Source organism: Dipodomys merriami, unplaced genomic scaffold (assembly GCF_024711535.1).
Source record: "Dipodomys merriami isolate MVZ:Mamm:240054 unplaced genomic scaffold, mDipMer1.0.p SCAF_3, whole genome shotgun sequence".
Classification (NCBI taxonomy): Eukaryota; Metazoa; Chordata; class Mammalia; order Rodentia; family Heteromyidae; genus Dipodomys; species Dipodomys merriami.
Genome location: NW_027204492.1, coordinates 28,512,492 through 28,531,355, shown reverse-complemented (window position 1 = coordinate 28,531,355; position 18,864 = coordinate 28,512,492). Strand labels below are relative to the sequence as shown.

Sequence of the window (18,864 nt, the reverse complement as noted above, 5' to 3'; positions counted from 1 at the left end):
GAAGAGAGGAAGGAAGGAAGGAAGGAAGGAAGGAAGGAAGGAAGGAAGGAAGGAAGGAAGGAAGGAAGGAAGGAAGGAAGGAAGAAAGGAAGGAAGATAGATAGATAGATAGATAGATAGATAGATAGATAGATAGATAGATAGATAGATAGATAGATAAATAGATAGATAGATAGATAGATAGATAGATAGACTCCAGGCACAGGTGGCTCACGCCTGTAATCCTAGCTACTCAGGAGGCTGAGATCTGAGGATCTTGGTTCAAAGCCAGCCCGGGCAGGAAAGTCCGTGAGACTCTTACCTCCAGCCTGGGCAGGAGAGTCTTTGAGACTCTTATCTCCAATTAACCACAAGAAAAGCAGAAATGGTGCTGTAGTTCAAAGTGGTAGAAAACTAGCCTTGATCAAAAAAGCTCAGGGACAGTGCCTAGACCCTGAGTTCAAGCCCCACTACTGACAAGAAAGAAAGAAAAATTAACTTAGAACAGGTCTATGTTAGGCCTTTCAGTGAAAATGGATTAGATAACTCTCTATGCTAGTGTATACAGGTATGATTCCATGATAGAAAGAAAGGGAGAGATTTTTAAAACTATATGCACAAAGTAGTTGGCAGACCTGTCTAGCCAGTCTTCTAGTCTTTGCCCTTTCTTCAATACCATATTAAGAAGCACCTTTTTTTCCCCAGAAACCTCCAGGCAAGAAGGCTGCTTTATACCTTGGATTAATTTACCACAATATTGCTAACACAGACATGAAAAAAAAAACAAAGGCCATCAGGGACTTAAAGGAATGTGGCTGCATATTTTCCATACTTTTTCTGTCTCTCTCAGTGAAAAATCATAGAATTCTTTGTGGGGAACACATATTATGAAGTTGCTAGTGTTTTGCTTCTCAGTTTTATCTTCAGTCTGAAAATTACCAGCAAAATTCTGTCTACCAGGCGCCACCTAGATGGCAGAAGCAGCCTCTGCATGGGATCTTGTTTTGTACTACTACTAAGCAGTTGCTGAGCATAGCAGTCATTTCCCAACCTTTAAAAAAAAAATTTTGAAAACTTAAAAGTGACCTTATTTGACCTGACTTCAAGTCCCACAAAGTAAACTATTAAGCAGTACCTTATGCCAAAAAGGTGGTCAATAAAGGAAAGATCAAAGACGCCACAATTCATGGGAACTCTTCATGGTGACTCCCTTGTTGTAGCATCCTCGCCAGAGAGCACTGCCAGAGAGAAACAGGCCAAAGTTAAAAGTGAAGTGAATGATAAATAAAACAACTATATACATATAAATTCAATCATGAACAGCATGTGAACTATAAACACTTGTACAAATTTACCAACATGATTTATTTGGGTTATGCTCTGGGTTTTAGAAACAATTCCGGATACAATTGATACAGTCCACACCTCTGTCATTTTTCATTCTTATGGCAAGTTCCTGCAGGAATTCTACAGAGAAATCATATAGAAACTGCGTTACTACAGATTGGGTTGCACATCCTCCCCCTGTTCTTCCTCATAGTGATTTTTGCTTCCTTCCCTCCATCCCTCCTTTCCTTCCTTCCTTTCTTTCTTTTTCCTTATTTACTTACTTACTTATCTCTTTCTCTCCTTTCTTTCTCTTCTTCTTTCTTTCTTTCTCTCCTTCTTTCTTTCTTTCTTGCAATCTTTGGGTTTAAATCCAGGGCTTCTTGCTTACTAAGCTAGCATGACACTGCTGAGCCATACCACCAGCATGTTTTACACTGGTTATTTATTTTTTGGGGGGTCCGGTCGTGGGGCCTGAACTCTGGGCCTGGGCACTGTCCCTCAGCTCTTCAGCTCAAGGCTAGCGCTCTACCACTTGAGCCACAGCGCCACTTCTGGCTTTTTTTCTTTTTGCTTATGTGGTGCTGAGGAATCGAACCCAGGGCCTCATGCATGCAAGGCAAGCCCTCTACCACTGAGCCACCCTCCCAGACCTACACTGGTTATTTTTAAGCCAGAATCGCCTGTTTCCTGCCTAGGTATCCACCTACTTTTAGGCTTTCTGTCATTGCTGAGGTCACAGATGCACACCAGAGGCTAGCTAACCACGATGGAGATGGAGCCTTTGGGAATTTTCTGCTGAGGCTAGTCTGGTAAAAATCTCCCAATTTCAGCCTTCTGAGGTAGTTTGTGATAGCAGGCATATGTCATTGTGCCCAGCTAGGGCTTGAGAAGAAGGTCTTACAGACTTTGCTGCTCAGGGTGGCTTTGAACTATGATTCTTTCATTCTTTTTTAAAACTGTATTGTTAAAGTGATGTACAGAGGGGGTTACAGTTACATAAGTAAGGTAGTGATTACATTTCTTGTCTAACTTTTTCCGCCTTCTCTCATTTTTCTCCCTCTTTCCCTACCCCTCCAATAACCCCCCCCCCAAGTTGTACAGATCATTTCCAACATGTTGTCTTGTGAGTATCACTGTGCATAGATTCCCCCCTTTCTCCTTTGTCTCACCATTTTGCTGTTCCCCTTCCCTTCCTTAGCTCAGATAAATGTACATACAATACCCAAGGTACCAAAATCGACAACAGAGGATAAACCATGCAGGGGGGGGGGGGGAGGGAACACACAAAAGAAAAGAGAAATCATGTAGTACATTGAAAACAACAACAACAAAGAAAAACCTCTTGTGTCCATGTCTTGGAATTTATTTCACATAGCATCATCTTATATGGTCATATGTACATAGCTATTGAGCTAGTCTGCTCATCTGCTAAGATTATCCTAATATATACTAATTATTGCAAATAAGGGAGACCATGGGGCCTATGTTTCTTTGGGTCTGGCTTACTTCACTTAATATGATTTTTTCCAAGTCCTTCCATTTCCTTACAAATGGGACAATGCCATTCTTTCTGATGGAAGCATAGGATTCCATTATATATTACACACATGCATTTTCTTGATCCATTCATCTACTGAGGGGCATAGGCCTCAAACTCAGTAGTACATTTTTTTTTTATTTTTGGGGGGAGGGAGTCTGGTTGTGGAGCCTGAACTCTGGGCCTGGGCGCTGTCCCTCAGCTCTTCAGCTCAAGGCTAGTGCTCTACCACTTGAGCCACAGCGCCACTTCCGGCTTTTTTCATTTTACTTATGTGGTGCTGAGGAATCGAACCCAGGGCCTCAGGCATGCAAGGCAAGCGCTCTACCACTGAGCCACCTTCCTAGCCCCAGTAGTATGTTTTTTTTTTGTTGTTGTTTTTGATTTTTTGTCGGTCGTGGGGTCTAAACTCTGGGCACTGTCCTTCAGCTCTTCAGCTCAAAGCTAGCACTCTACCACTTGAGCCACAGCACCACTTCCAGATTTTTCTGCTTATGTGGTACTGACGAATCGAACCCATGGCCTTATGCATGCAAGGCAGGCATTCTACCACTGAGCCACCTTCCCAGCTCACTAGTACTATTTTTGCTCATTGGCTAGTGCTTTATCAACTGAGTCATACCTCAAACCACTCTTCCTTAGCCTTCCAAGTATCTATGATTACAAACATAGAGCCATTTTGCTTTTATTTTATTTGTTTATATGTTTATTTATTTATTGATCTTACCATGTGTTCCAGGCTGGCTTAGAACTCAAGATCTTTCTGTTTTCCACCTTCTAAGTGCTGGGATTACATGTGTCTACTTCCATGCCCAGCTTTACTATTTTTCTGAAAGAGCATTACTCTTTTCAAAACAGCACTACTGTAGACTACTATAACACTTACCATAAAACATTTTTTGGTTGGTTGTAGGGATTGAACTCAGGGTGGGCGCTGTCCCTGAGCTTCTTTTGCTCAAGGCTAATGCTCTACCACTTTAGCCACAGTGCCACTTCCAGTTTTTCAGTGGTTAATTGGAGATGAGTGCTCCACAGGGACTTTTCTGCCCAGGCTGGTTTCAAACTGCAATCCTTATATATCAGCCTCTTGAGTAGTTATAATTACAAATGTGAGCCACTAGTGCCTGACCAAAAATCTTTTTTTTTTGGGGGGGGGGGTCTGGTCGTGGGGCCTGAACTCTGGGCCTGGGCTCTGTCCCTAAGCTCTTCAGCTCAAGGCTAGTGCTCTACCACTTGAGCCACCTTCCCAGCCCTTTTTTTTTTGCCAGTTGTGGGGCCTGAACTCTCGGCCTGGGTGCTGTCCCTCAGCTCTTCAGCTCAAGGCTAGCGCTTTACCACTTGGGCTACAGCGCCACTTCCGGCTTTTTCTGCTTATGTGGTGCTGAGGAATTGAACCCATGGCCTCATGCATGCAAGGCAAGCACTCTACCACTGAGCCACCTTCCCAGCCTCCAAAAATCTTTTTATAAACCTTTTATTTTTTGGTGGTACTGGGGTTTGAATTCAGGGCTTTACACATGTTGCATAAAGTGATCTATACATGCCTCTGGCTGTGTTCAAAGCTTTTATAAATTATTTTCTCTTGGAATCAGGTAACTTGAGGGGATGGGTAGAGTGAGGAGAGATAGGAGACCATGATGGAAGGGGTGACCTTGATCAAGATTAATTGTACTCACAAATTGGCATGTTGAACTAAAACCTTTTTGTATAACTACTCAAAGATAATGAGAAAATAAAAATATTTTCTCAAAGTATAATACCATGTCAAAGGATAAGAATTAATTTCTATGGCTTTTTCTGTATTGTCAAATGGTCTCCATTCTTCCATTCTAGTCCAACTAGACTTTTCTTTTCTTTTCTTTTCTTTTTTGGGTCCAGTTGTGGGCCTGAACTCTGGGCCTGGGCGCTGTCCCTCAGCTCTTCAGCTCAAGGCTAGCACTCTACCACTTGAGTCACAGCGCCACTTCCGGCTTTTTTCTTTTTGCTTATGTGGTGCTGAGGAATCCAACCCAAGGCCTCATGCATGCAAGGCAAGCACTCTACCACTGAGCCACCTTCCCAGCCCCCCACTTGCCTTTTCTTTCTTTTTTTATTGTGAAAATACTGTACAGAGGGGTTACAATTACATGGGCAAGGTAATGATTACATTTCTTATCAAGCATTGTTGCCTCCTCCTTTGTTTCCCCTTCCCATTCCTTCCCATCTCTGCTCCACCCTCCCCTGCCCCAGCCAAAGTTGTAAAGTTTGTTTTTCCACATAACGTCTTGTACATCTCATTGTTGCAATGGGTCTACCTGTATCCCTATTTCAACAATTTGTTTTTTCCCTTTCCTTCCACAAATTATACCAACATCAAATACATGGGGGAGGGACATACAAAGCAACAAAGAAATCATCTTATGAATATGTTAGAAACAATAGCAAGAAAGAAAAAATATGAGTCTTATCTTGGGGTTCATTTCACCTAACATCAACTTATCTGACCGTTTCTGCTTGTCTCATACATATACTAGTAATTGCAAATAAGGGAAACCATGGGACCTATGTTTCTTTGGGCCTGGCTTACTTCACTTAATATAATTTTTTCCAAGTCTTTCCATTTCCTAATGGGGCAATGTCAATCTTTCTGATACCATGGAATTTTCTTTCTTTTTTTGAGGATTTTTTTCCCAATCCTGGGGCTTGAACTCAGTGGCTAGCACTGTTCCTGAGCTTCTTTTACTCAAGGCTAGCATTCTTCCACTTGAGCCACAGTGCCACTTCTGGCTTTTTCTGTTATGTGGTACTAAGGAATTAAACCCAGAGCTTCATGCATGCTAGGCAAGCCTCTACCTGTAGGCCACCTACCTTCCCAGTCCCTGAAAAAATATTTTTATTAGCATATATTAACTGTACAGGAGAGGTTTCAATGTGACACTTCCCTATATACTTACAATATATCTTTATTTGACTCATCCTCTCCAGCCCTCCTCCTTCCTTAAAACAATTCTAAGGGCTGGGAAGGTGGCTCAGTGGTAGAGCGCTTGCCTTGCATGTATGAGGCCCTGGGTTTGATTCCTCAGCACCACATAAGCAAAAAGAAAAAAGCCGAAGTGGTGCTGTGTGGCTCAAGTGGTGGAGCACTAGCCTTGAGCTGAAGAGCTGAGGGACAGTGCCCAGGCCCAGAGTTCAGGCCCCATGACGGGACCCCAAAAAAAATTCTAAGTTGCCACAGGTACCTCACACCTGTAATTCTAGTTTCTCAGGAAGCTGAGATCTGAGATTCATGGTTTGAAGCCAGCCCAGGCAGGAAAGTCCATGTGAATCATCATCTTCAATTAAACACCAAAAAACTGGAAGTGGAGCTATGGCACAAGTGGTAGAGCACTAGCCATTAGCAAAAAAAGCTCAGGGAACTGGGCACCAGTGGCTCATATCTGTAATCCTAGCTACTCAGGAGGCTGAATCTGAGGATGGTGGTTCAAAGCCAACCTGGGCAGGAAAGTCCATGAGAGTCTTATCTCAAATTAACCCCCAGAAAACCAGAAGTGCTAGCCTTGAGCTAGCTGGCCTTGTAAAAGCCAGCACCCAGGCCTGAGTTCAAGCCCTATGACCAATGAAATACAACACCAACAAAAAAGCTCAGGGACAATGCCCAGGTCCTGAGATCAAGCCCTAGGACTTCCCCCCTTCCACCCCCCACTCCCATATACACATAAAACTGAGTTGTTTTTCACCAGGAACTTGTTTTTGTTCAATCATTTTTGCCCAGATCTTCCAATCATCAAGTATTCAGCAGAAACAAAACCTGAGTCCCAGTGTAAGTAGAAGCTGAAGGAAAACAAAAGCCCACAAGGATGTCTTTTGGAGGACTCTTGCACAGCAGTCTTTCAGTCAAGGCAAAGGAAAGGTACCAGCTAAGGATACTCATCAGTCTGTGGCCAATGTCCACAGCATCCCTGTGTGTTACAATTCTTCACATCTTAGGTAAGATAATTCATTACTTACATAGTAAGGCAAAAAGCTAATCTTGAATCAGAATCTTCCCAAGTGGGGTTTATTTTCCTCAAGCAAAAGTCTAGGACGTATGGAACCAGGTTAAGTCCCCAGAATGGGGCCTGGAGATCAGGCAGGAGAAGCAGAGTACTGAGGCCCCAAATGAAGGTGTCTGTTCTGTAAAGCTTAACCTTCTGCAGGAAAAACACATAGTCCAGGCCTTCCAGCCAGAAATCCTGGGTTTCATTGAGATCTTTAGCTTTTTCAATGTTGACCTCTTAAATTAATTGCTTTTCAAATGGTGTGTAGGCTGAAGTATACTCATTTAGGGCTGAATTGGACTCAGGGCCCCTAGCTTGCTCTTTCTACCCACTGGACTATGGAATCTGCTTGGCTGCATGCATATGATCCAAGAAATGAAGAAATATGACATATATGCTGACAACTGAGCTCTAGCCCCAGAACCAACACACACACACACACACACACACACACACACACACACACACACACACACACACACACACACACACACACACACACACTATTCTCAAGATCCCCTATTTAATTTTGCCAGAGTTTTATTAACATCAATTAGTTGTCAAAGAGAGGCTCATGGGGTTAGAGGCATGGCTCAGGTGGTAGAGTGTCAGCCAATGATTGAAAGCTCAATACTGAGTTTGAGTTCTTGAAAAAGAAAATGTTGGTTCATTCTGTCATGTCCCTCTATGCATACAATTTACCTTGATCACACTCTCTCCCTCCATCACTCTCCCTCATTTTCCATTCCCCACTTCCCAAACAAACCTCAACCTGCTTCACTATTCCATTTTTACCCATGTACAAGAAGTATTTTGACCATATTCATCCTCTCCCCTTTCTGCTCCTCCTACTCAACCCCCAGACAGGACCTGTTTTACATTTCTGCCACTTTTTTATGCTGATACTACAGCTTGAACTCAGGGCCTGGGTTTTGTCCCTTAGCTTCTTTGCTCTACCACTTGAATCACAGCTCCATTTGTAGCTTTTGGTGGTTACTTGGAGGTAAGAGTCTTTCCTTCCCAGGCTTATATCAAACTGCAATTCTCAGATCTCAGCCTCCTGGCCATCATTCATTTTTTGAAGTGTATATTAATTGTTCAAAGGGATTTAACCTTGGTATTTCACCCACACATATACAATGCTTTCATCAAACTGACCCCTCACTACTCTGAATTCACCATCCCTTCACCTCCTATTATTCAACAGCTTCTAGTGGGTTTCATTTTGCCATCTTCATACAAGCACTCTACTGCTAAGCAACATTCCCAGACCCCAAAGGTAATGTTATAGAACATTATTAGTGTACTTGAATTTTTAACTACAGCCATCTCCAAAACTTTCATATTTTGAAATAGTTTAGATTTTGGAATTTTGGATTTAAGGAACTCACCTTCCAAGATTATTTCTTCTCTTGTTCTTATAGGATTTTTTGAAGCATTGCATGAAATGATGCGAGTAAAGTGTTTATTACTCCCTCCATAAGTTCAATTGATATAAGCCATTATTATTACTAGTATTGTTATTCTTATCCTTACTCAATTTTCACTGGCCTTCCTTTTCTTCCAGCACCACTGGATTCTATGCAGTCCATGTTGGCTCCAACTGTGCTTCAGCCCACAGCTTGGCTTTCAAGCTTCTTGAATGGCCATGAGTATGTTAGACACAACATAAAATCCATAGGCCCAAGCAAAAACTGAGTCAGAGTTGCACAATTGGAACTACTCTGAAATATGTTAGAAAATTTCCCTTTCTCTAACAAAGGGGGTACAAATTGAAAAAATAAATGTTTGGCTAATCTCAGTGCAGATAACTGCTTCAATGTTTAGAATAATTCTCTTTCCTTCTCTGTGTGTCTGCTTCTGTCTCTGTGTCTCTGTCTGTCTGTCTGTCTGTCTGTCTGTCTCTCTCTCTCTTTCTCTCTCTCTCACTCACTCTTTCTCTCTCTTATACATGCACACACCACCACCACCAGCATCAACACTACCATGTTGTATCTGACGTGGTTCTCATCTCCATTTTCCTTGACCTTTAAGCCTTGTCTTTCTTTCTGATACTGGAAATGAAACATGAAGCCAGTTAATGGCTCCACTTTATGTAAGTATATGATAGGGAACCTGGACAACATTGTCACATTACAAGTATGATCTTCAGCTAGGAATAAGTGGAGAACCTTTAACCCTGTCCCTCCCCCATTACACCACTTCCAACCAGCCTCATCTATCCCCTGATACCTGTGGTAGTGGGAACGCAGTGGGTACCCAGGCCAGCAGGCTTAATCTACTTTTCCTTGTGCCTAACAAGAATTGAAGGGAAAATATTATCATGGAAGTTAGTCTATGATTCAAATTATGAATCATACAGGAGACTCTCTCCCCAGAAAAGAACAGAGCACAAGCTGGGCGCTAGTGGCTCATGCCTATAAGCCTAGCTACTCAGGAGGCTGAGATCTGAGGATTACTGTTCAAAGCCATCCCAGGCAGGAAAAGCCATGAGACTTTTATCTCCAATAAACCACCAGAAAACTGGAAGTGATGCTGTGGTTCAAGTAGTAGAGCACTAGTCTTGAGCTGAAGAGCTGAGGGACAGTGGTCATGCACAGAGTTCAAGTACCATAACTGACAAAAAATAATAATAACAGAACACAGAAAAATATGACTACTGGAATGCCACATTCATTAAGTGAAATGATTAAAAACCGACTTTGAGAGATTGTTAACTACATTATTCCAGAGAATGGTTTTGTGAACATGAAATCTGAACACTACCAATTGTGCTGCACGTGTTTACACTCTTTTTAGCATCATGGGATTTAAAAATTAGATCAGAGGCAGGCAGAACACTGGGCAAAATGGGCATGATCATCAGGTACTGGTGGCTCATGCCTGTAATACTGGCTATTTGGGAGGCTGAGGATCTCATTTTAAAGCCATACCAGACAGGAAAGTCTGAGAGACTGTCATCTTTATTAACCACCAAAAAGCTGGAAGGAGAGCTGTAGCTTAAGTGGTAGAGCTCCGACCTTGAGTGAACAAGGTAAGGAATAGCATCCAGGCCCTGAGTTCAAGCCCCAGAACACACACACACACACACACACACACACACACACACACACACACACACACACACACACACACACACAAATGGGCATGGTCTTTGAGGTCCAATGGAAAACAGAAAATGGAAAGGACTAAAAGTGGACTTCCTCCATCCTGGAACCTAATGTTTCAATACAAGTTATCCGTTGGAGTTAGCAGCATTTGTAAGTTTTCAGCTTTAAATAAAAATCACAAGAAACAAGCCCTGAAATGGAGCAGGCATGAGTCCCAAGAGTGTGTGCCTCCCATCTGTGCTGGGATGGCCATCTCCCGTAAGACTCCTCAAGTTGTTTCTTTCCAGCATCCATCATCCCACCAATCCAAATCTAGGATTTGGCATTGCAAAAGCCTATGGGTGACCCAGCTCTCTCTTAGTGAAATTGAATGCAGATTTATTCCATTCCCCTCTAGTCACTGTAAGTGGAGACAGATATCTTGAGAAGTCCCTGAAGTCAAGAATCAGGTCTTCGGTGGGGCCTGGGTGGACGTCAGGGGAACAGTAGGCCATCAGGAACCGGGACAAAATTAAGGGAGAGGAGATGATAACTTTAGTTCTCCTTAACTGTGTATCACTGCCAATGTTCCCTGGGGGAAAGCCTTTGGTGACCTCTGCGGGAGCTGAGGCCCGAGCGCCCCCTATTGCAAACCCAAGGCTGGAGGAATTACAGAAGCTTGGTGTAGGGTGAAGAGAAAGAAGCAGAGGAAGAGGCTACGGGTATTTGGCGTTTGTGGCAGGCTGAGCGCTCCAGGGCCCCAGCGCAGCCTCTTCCTAAGCCTCAGTGTGGCCCTGTGTGCCAGGCAATTTCAGCGGCGCTAGGCCAATCCATCAACACGCTACGGGATGTGGCTGCTGCCTTCTCCGCTAGTCAAGCTGACGGCATTTACCAGAAGCCGATGCGCGTCCTGCCTGGGCTCCACCGGCATAGCGGAATCGCAACACCGCCTCCCTCCCAACCCTCAACGCGCCCGGTTGCTCCCCGCGACTGCTGCCGCCGAGGCCAGCTGTTGAATGGCTGTGGCGTGGAGCACCTCGGGAACTGAAGTGTCCTTGCCGCATCTAAGCCGGACACGTAGGCTCTCGCCCCCAGTGACAATGTCCTCCACCCCCAAATCCTAACTCCTTAGTAGTCACAGGGAACTCACCCCACTCAATTCCCGGCTGTGGAGTCCTCCGCCTGGCTTCCGGCCAGCCGGCTCGCTTCTGCCGGTGGGTTCTTGCTCAGTCAACCTCTACCCCTCTTGGGCTCCGCCCCCTAACGGCCAACCCTCAACTCACCGGCACAACCAATGGCAACCATGGACTAGTCCCGCCCCCTATCGATTCCCTCAGGGCCAATCGCTTTCTCCTGAGCAACCGTTGAAGTAACCCCGCCCCTCTTGCGCAGCAAACCCAGAGCTGAAGTTTTCCCCTTTGTGCCGTCGCTCCTGACGAGGCCCAGGTTAACTGCTTTCCAGTCGCACAAAGTCACGCTGCCACTTACCTGCAAACGCCTGCCTCCTACACACAGAACTTCCTTCCTCCGAAAAAACTAGTGTACAAAAAGCTGACAAGAGAAGTGCATTGCCTACCATGTCTGAAGTGGGTCGGCTGAGAAATGGTCATTCATTTGGACAAATGTTACATATCACAAGGTCAGCAGGAATCTCAAAGGTCGTTCACTGACTTTATCCCTGCAGTTGTGGTACTTATTTTTCAGACATGGGGCTTGGGCGATGTCCTTGCGCTCTTCAGCTCAAGGCAAACGCTCTACCACTTGAACCACAGCGCCACTTCCAGCTTTTTTCTTTTTGCTTATGTGGTGCTGAGGAATCGAACCCAGGGCCTCAGGCTTGCAAGGCAAGCGCTCTACCACTTGAACCACAGCGCCACTTCCGGCTTTCTGGTGGTTTTAAGGAAGAGTCTCTCGGTCTTTCCTGCCTGGGCTGGCTTTGAACCACGATCCTCAGATCTCAGACAACTGATTAGCGAGGAATACAGGCGAGAGCCACTGGCACCCAGCTTGTCTTTGTTTTCTTATTGCTGCACATTGTAAACTGGAAAGCACACAACAACCAAGGTTCACTGCCTCTGTAAACTACCACTTGGATGCCTGGCCCCTTTATTTAAGATGGAACAAAAGCGATCGTTTGAATACTTTTTTTTTTCTTTTTTTCCTTTTTTCTGGTACTCAGGCTTGAACTCAGATGCTGGGTGTTATTCCTTAGCTTTTTCCTCTCAAGGCTGGAGCTCTGCCACTTGAGTCATAGCTCCACTTTTGACATTTTTCTGCTGAGAGATAAGAATCTTACAGCCTTTCCTGCCCAGACCAGTTTCAAAACTCAATCCTCATATCTCAGCCTTCTGAGTAACTAGGTTACAGGTATGAGCCACCAAAGTTGAGCCCAAAGGCTGTTTTGGCTCACTGTTAATCCAGACTTCATTGTTCCACAGACTTGGATTCAGGCTCTTCTCTAATTTTAAGCCAATCCCTTCACATCTTTTACAGTATCTTCTGCACAGAGCAAACCACAGTAGCCATATCCCTTGTTCAAGTGACTTTACCTTGAGCCCCTTCAAGCCCTAAAGTTGAATTCACCTTCTTGACTAACATATCACAAAGCTGACGCTTATTAGATTTACTCTCAACCCTGTCAGCAACCCCTAGGACTCCTTGCTAGGTCTCTCAGTGGCTGCGCTAAGAGGGCTGTTTTCTACTTGATTACCTGCCATGGGTGTGATGTTAATTTCACAGTCTTCTGTCAAGAGCTCCTCTGTTCCTTCTGTACCAAATATATCTTCACCTCTGCTTGCTACTCCTGCCTTTCTTTGCTCAGACACGATCTTGTTTGCAGCGCAAAGGTCAAAGAGCTTCCCAGCTGGTCAACTTGCCTCCAGACTCTCTCCTCCAGGCTGGACTCTCTGCACTCCTCACTTTGTTATCCATTTCACACTAGAAGCCAGAGTTGGCTCTAAAACCCAAATATAATACACAAGGACACAAACACAAATACTTCATCCCAACTTAAAATGCCCACCCAAGCTTCCAATCGCCTCACCTCTGTTGCACAAGATTAGAGCCCAAACTCATGGCACAGCATCTAAACCCCTTGGTAATCTGGCCTATACCTACCCATCTTCCTGTCTACCTGCTTCACCTGTCTCACAGATCTATAGTACAGATCACTCTATAGTACAGATCACTCTATACACTCTATACTTCAGGCAAAGTGAATTTCCTGTTATTTCACAGATACTTTGTGGCTCTTATATAAAGTCTAGGATAAGTTCTCCTTACCCTTCTAGACCTGATCTATAATCATTGATGAACCAACTCACTGACCCAATATGTCATGAATATTTGTCAAATGCCAAGAGTCTAAATAGGTAAGATTTGAAGTCTAATACTCCCATGTGTTAGTCATATAATAAATTCTCTGTGTTATTTTTTCTTTTAATAAACAAAAATGTGTAAGTCCTGAACCCTCCTCCATCTAGTACTCCTGAGTAGGATGTAATGGTCCTGTTCGCTTAACTTTGCCTCAGACATCAAAGGAGCTGATTGTGCCACTAAGCTACACTCTTAGACTAAGGTAGCTAATTAGAATAATTGCTTTGGATTTTGCATTCAACCAAATAAATGAAGGATTTAGAAAACTGAATATAATTTTTCTCTTGCTCAATATCATTAAATAGTATTTAAACACATTGGAGGGCTGGGCATGTAATTTAATGGTAGAGAGCTTGCCTAGCATGTACAAAGCCCAGCATTACATCCTTAACACTGAAAAAAGGAGGTGGAAGAGGAGGAGGAAGAAGAGGAAGAGAAGGAAGAGGAGGAGGAGGAGGAGAAGGAAGAGGAGGAGGAGGAGGAGAAGGAAGAGGAGGAGGAGGAGGAGGAGGAGGAGGAGGAATAACAGCAGGAAGAAAGAAACGAAAAGAAGAAATGAAAAAAATCCATTCAAGGAAGTAGAAGTATGGCTCAAGTGGTAGAGCACCAGCCTTGAGAGGAAAAAGCTCCCAGGCACTGAGTTCAAGCCCAGTACTGGCATGCGCATGCACACACATACAAACACACACACACACACACACACACACACACACACACACACACACACACACACACACACACACACTCCATTCCATTAAAGTTGGTAGTGTGAGCACTTGGACTGTAGCTTAGTGGTAGAGTGCTTGTCTACCATGCATGAAGCACTGGGTTCAATTCCTCAGTACCACATACACAGAAAAGGGCAGAAGTGGCACTGTCGCTCAAGTGGTAGAGTGCTAGCATTGAGCAAAAGAAGCTCAGGGACAGTGCCCTAGCCCTGAGTTCAAGCCCCAGGACTCATAAAAAAAAAAAGGTTGGTAAAAATAAATAAATAAAATAAACAAAATATTTAAAAATAAACACATATATATTTTAAGTAAAAAACAAAGTTGGTAATTGAAAACCAGAAGTTTCAGTCTTAGTTTTTCATATTCAGCTTTAACTCTAAAACCCATAACTTGGCAAAATAGTCTGCATGTGTGTGTGTGTTTATGTGAGTGTTGTTGGACTATTTTTCAATTTTCTTCTTCATATTTAAGATCAGAGAAGCAATTTGCAACATACTCCAGGTGTAAATAGTTCTGTGTCTGAAGAAAAAACACAGCCACAGAACTGTAGGTTATAAACATAAACCAATTATAATCACACAGTTAGGGAACTTTGGTGTTTAAATAGACTTCGATGTTAACTTTGTCAAACCCCACCCTAGATATTTGAACTACTATGTAGGAAATAGGCAACTTTTCAGGTTCCTTACCAAATTTTTAGCTCTTGTGTTGTTACTATTTAAACCTATGGTTTAGTCAGGCACCCTTGCTTCATGACTGTAATCCTAGCTAACCACAAGACTGAGATCTGGGGATCATGGTTCAAAGCTAGCATGATCAGGAAAGTCCATGAGACTTTTATCTCCAATTAACCACCAAAAAGCCAAAAGTCGATCTGTGGCTCAAGTGACAGAGCGCTAGCCCTGGGCAAAAATCAGGGACAGTACTCTGGCCCTGAATTCAAGCCCCAAGACTGGCATGGAAAAGTGAAAAGAAAGGGAAAACAAAACAAAACAAAAATACCCCTAGGCTCTCCACAGCCCAGTTCATCACATCTGGAGTAGTTAGAAGACAACTGAATGCTGCTGCTCTGTCCAGTTTTTCCTGCAGCATTCTGTAAGTCCTCAGGATCTCCTCTTTCTAAATTCCACTTGCAAGGATCATGTGTCAACATTTACCAGTTGTTAACACGGAAAACAACTTGGCTTCATGGAAAAACATTAAAGCCACTTGTACCAAATTGCAGTTTTCAATATGTTTTCCCTTAATTTCATAGTTGATCCTCATAATAACCTTAGTGAGTATCATAGTTTCTCTTTTACAGAGGAGAAAGCTTCAACTTCCCCCCAGGCTAATCATTCCTCAGGGAATTTGAATTCTGCTGTTAAGCTGGCACACACAACAATGGCATTCCAAGCCTCAGTTTCCCCATTGGTCAAATCAGATGACAAGCTTCTCTGCAAGGCTTCTTTTCACTTTGACTATAATCCCTTCACTCCAGCATGAACACTACATTGGGGAGCGATGATGAGGTGTTCAAATGGTGATGGTAAACCATTTTGTGCTGGCAGAACTTTCTGGAAAGGACAGGCTGTCATGAAATGTCAAAGCAGACAGTATGAGAGCAGTGACTACTAGAGAAGAGAAAATCATGAGAATCACAGACAAGAAGCTCTAAACTCCAAACTTCCTACTCTTTAGGTCAAAACACTCTCATTTGCTTGAGTGATTAAAGAGTCTTCTATGCAAACCTTGATTAAAGAGGACTTTGGAAAACTATCTGATCATATTCAAAGAATAATTATCACAATAAAATATGTTTAAGAGTCCAAGCCAGGTGAAGTGGCTCCCATTTGTAATCCTAGTTGCTTGGAAGGTGGAGATCAGTAAGATTCTAGTTTGAGGCCAGCATGGACAAAAGTTCTTAAAACCTTATCTGAACCAATAAAAGCTGGGTATGGTAGCTCACAACTATCATCACAGCTAGGGAAGATCACAGTCCAGGCTGGCCTAGACATAAATGCAAGACCCTATTCAAAAATTTTTAAGGAAAGTAAGCCAGGCACAGGTGACTTGAGCCTATAATCCTTGCTACTCAGGAGGCTGAGATCTGAGGATTGTGGTTCAAAGTCAGCCCATGTAGGAAAGTCTGTGAGACTCTTATCTCCAATTAACTACCAGAAAACTGGAAGTGGCGCTGTGGCTCAAGTGGTAGAGCACTCACCTTGAGCTGGAGAGCTGAGGGACAGTGCCTAAGCCCAGAGTTCAAGACCCACGACTGACAAAAAAATAAGGAAAGCAAAAAGGGTTGAGGCATGGCTCAAGTAGCAGAGCACCTGTAAGGCTATGAGTTCAAACTCTACTACCACCAAACTAATTATTACACAACCCCCACTTGTTCTATATAATAAAGAGGACAGGTAAAAAAAAATTGCAGTCTACAGACACGGTTTGAAAGGACAGTTAATAGGGAAATGGGTACATTCTATTATTTTTATTATTATTGGCTTTTTGAGATAATGTCTTGCTATGTAACTAAGCTTCCCTTATTATGTATAGCCCAGATTGGCTTTAAACTTGAGATCAGACCTCTACCTCCTAAATGCTGGGATTACAGGGATGTATTACCAAACTGGGTGTGCAATCTAATATTTTATACAAGTTCCCAAGTGATGTTCTCTTCCTTCCCAAGTCATCTATTTACTGAGTGTGCTATAGGAGCTGTGAGATACTACTGACAAGGTATTTACTGAGTCTTACTAATGAAATACAAGAAGAATTTAAGATGTCAGGTGAGAAATAATGATCTTCAAACTGGTTGCATAAGAAACTGAAATCTGGGCTAGGAAGGTGGCTCAGTGGTAGAGCGCTTGCCTTGCATGCATGAGGCCCTGGGTTCGATTCCTCAGCACCACATAAGCAGGAAAAAAAAAAAACCAGAAGTGGTGCTATGGCTCAAGTGGTAGCGCGCTAGCCTTGAGCTGAAGAGCTGAGGGACAGCGCCCAGGCCCAGAGTTCAGGCCCCACGACTGGACTCCCCCCCCCAAAAAAAAAGAAAAAAGAAAAAAACTGAAATCTGCCAGGCGCCGATGGCTCACACCTGTAATCCTAGCTACTCAGGAGGCTGAGATCTGAGGATCGCAGTTCAAAGCCAGCCCGGGCAGGAAAATCCATGAGACTCTTACCTCAAATAAACCACTAGAAAACCGGAAGTGGCACTGTGGCTCAAGCAGTAGAGTGCTTGCCTTGAGCTGAAGAGTGCAGTGACAGCACCTAGGCCCAGAGTTCAAGCCCCACCACAGACAAAAAATTAAAAAAAAGAAGAAACTGAAATCTAATTCCTGACAAGCCTACTTGATAGCCTGTACTTTTTAGAGTGATTTAAAACATGCTCAATTATAGAAGAATCATTTAATGGCTTGTGCACATTTAATCACTTTTCAGCAAATGGATCTAAAGTCAGGGTAAAAAAAAGCACTAACCTATTTCCATGAGTTCTTACAAGGATTAGTTAATTGACTTAAGGGTTTTTAGATGTTTTCTAAAACAGTAGCCTGGGAATCAGGAGATCTACATTTTAGTACAGATTCTGCCTTCTGTAGCTGTATGACCTACTGTAACTCATTCTAGTTCTCTGGTTTCTCCATCTGTGATACAAAGTGAGAACTAGGCTAGATTGTCTCTATGCTATGAATTTAATATTGTAAAACTTTAGCACCCACTGTTCTTATATTTTTTCAGTAGCTTAACAGAACAATTCATTTTTGGTTTTTCTAGAACTGGAAAGATTTCCAGGATATCTTGTTGTCCAAGGTAGGGTTATATAGTCATACTGACTTCCAAAAAAAGCAGTCCAAATAATAACAGAGCACAATGAAAGCCTGGATATGATAATACATGCCTGTAAGTCCAGCACTCAAGAAGCTAATACAGGAGGACTACAAGCTTGGTCTACACAGTGAGTTCTAATTCAGCCTTGGGCTACATAATAAAACTCTGACCCAAACAGAACAAAACAAAAACAAAATGTAGCACATAATAAAAACCCAAAAAAAAAGGAAAAACATGGGATCTAGACTTATACATTCAGGAACAAGTGAATGGAAGCCATTTCTTAGCAATTACAGACTCATAGCTCCCTCTTCCTGTGTTTTTCCACACTTTTCTTTTCCAAGTATTTTGTTACTCTATCTCTTCTCTAAAATGAGCCATAAGAGCTCATTATCAGCTCTAGAAACCCTATAAGAGGACCTGAAAAGAGAGGTTGCTAAAGGAAAATGGCATTATAGAAAAAAAGATAAAGATAAAATTTATGCATAATATAATCTCAGCTAAGCTAAAAAAAATAGTTCATGTACTAAAGACTAGATGTCTATATATGTAAGAAAGTTAAAAATGCCAAGGACTTGGTGGCAGAGTTTTCACAAGCTTTTTCAAAATATATTTTAAGCTGGGCACCATGGTACACACCTGTAGTCTCAACTACTTGGGAGCCTGATGTAGGAGCATCACTTGGACTCAGAAGTTCAATACTAACCTGGGGGATTTTATGCCTAAAAATCAATTTAAAAATATATTTATTTATGAAAATATTTATTTATAAAAACACATTTAGTTATGAAAAATGAATTTAATTATTAAAATGTCTGTTGTCTCAAGCTACTACATTTGGAAGTCTGTTGTTACTTGGATGTAACTAATACAGCAACCAATCTCCCATTTCTATTACTACTTCTTCCAGATCCTATCTATTCACTTTCCTTTAATTCCACGTAACAGCTGCCTCCCCACTTGGATTCTCTTCACAGCTCAGGTCTAACTCATCCTTCTCC

The 18,864-nt window shown here is 42.8% G+C and overlaps 1 protein-coding gene across 2 annotated transcripts in view; it reads right to left on the bottom strand.

The window, feature by feature from the left end:
• The window catches only part of LOC138840105 (A-kinase anchor protein 17B-like), a 35,381-nt gene extending 24,224 nt beyond the window's left edge, over positions 1–11,157 (bottom strand). For both annotated transcript variants that reach the window (XM_070039835.1, XM_070039836.1), the window contains exons 1-2: positions 11,101–11,157; positions 1,115–1,217 (exon numbers count right to left, since the gene is read on the bottom strand). The gene's annotated coding sequence lies outside the window, so the exon portion shown is untranslated. The remainder of the gene's footprint in view (positions 1–1,114; positions 1,218–11,100) is intronic.
• Between the last annotated feature and the right edge of the window lie 7,707 nt (positions 11,158–18,864).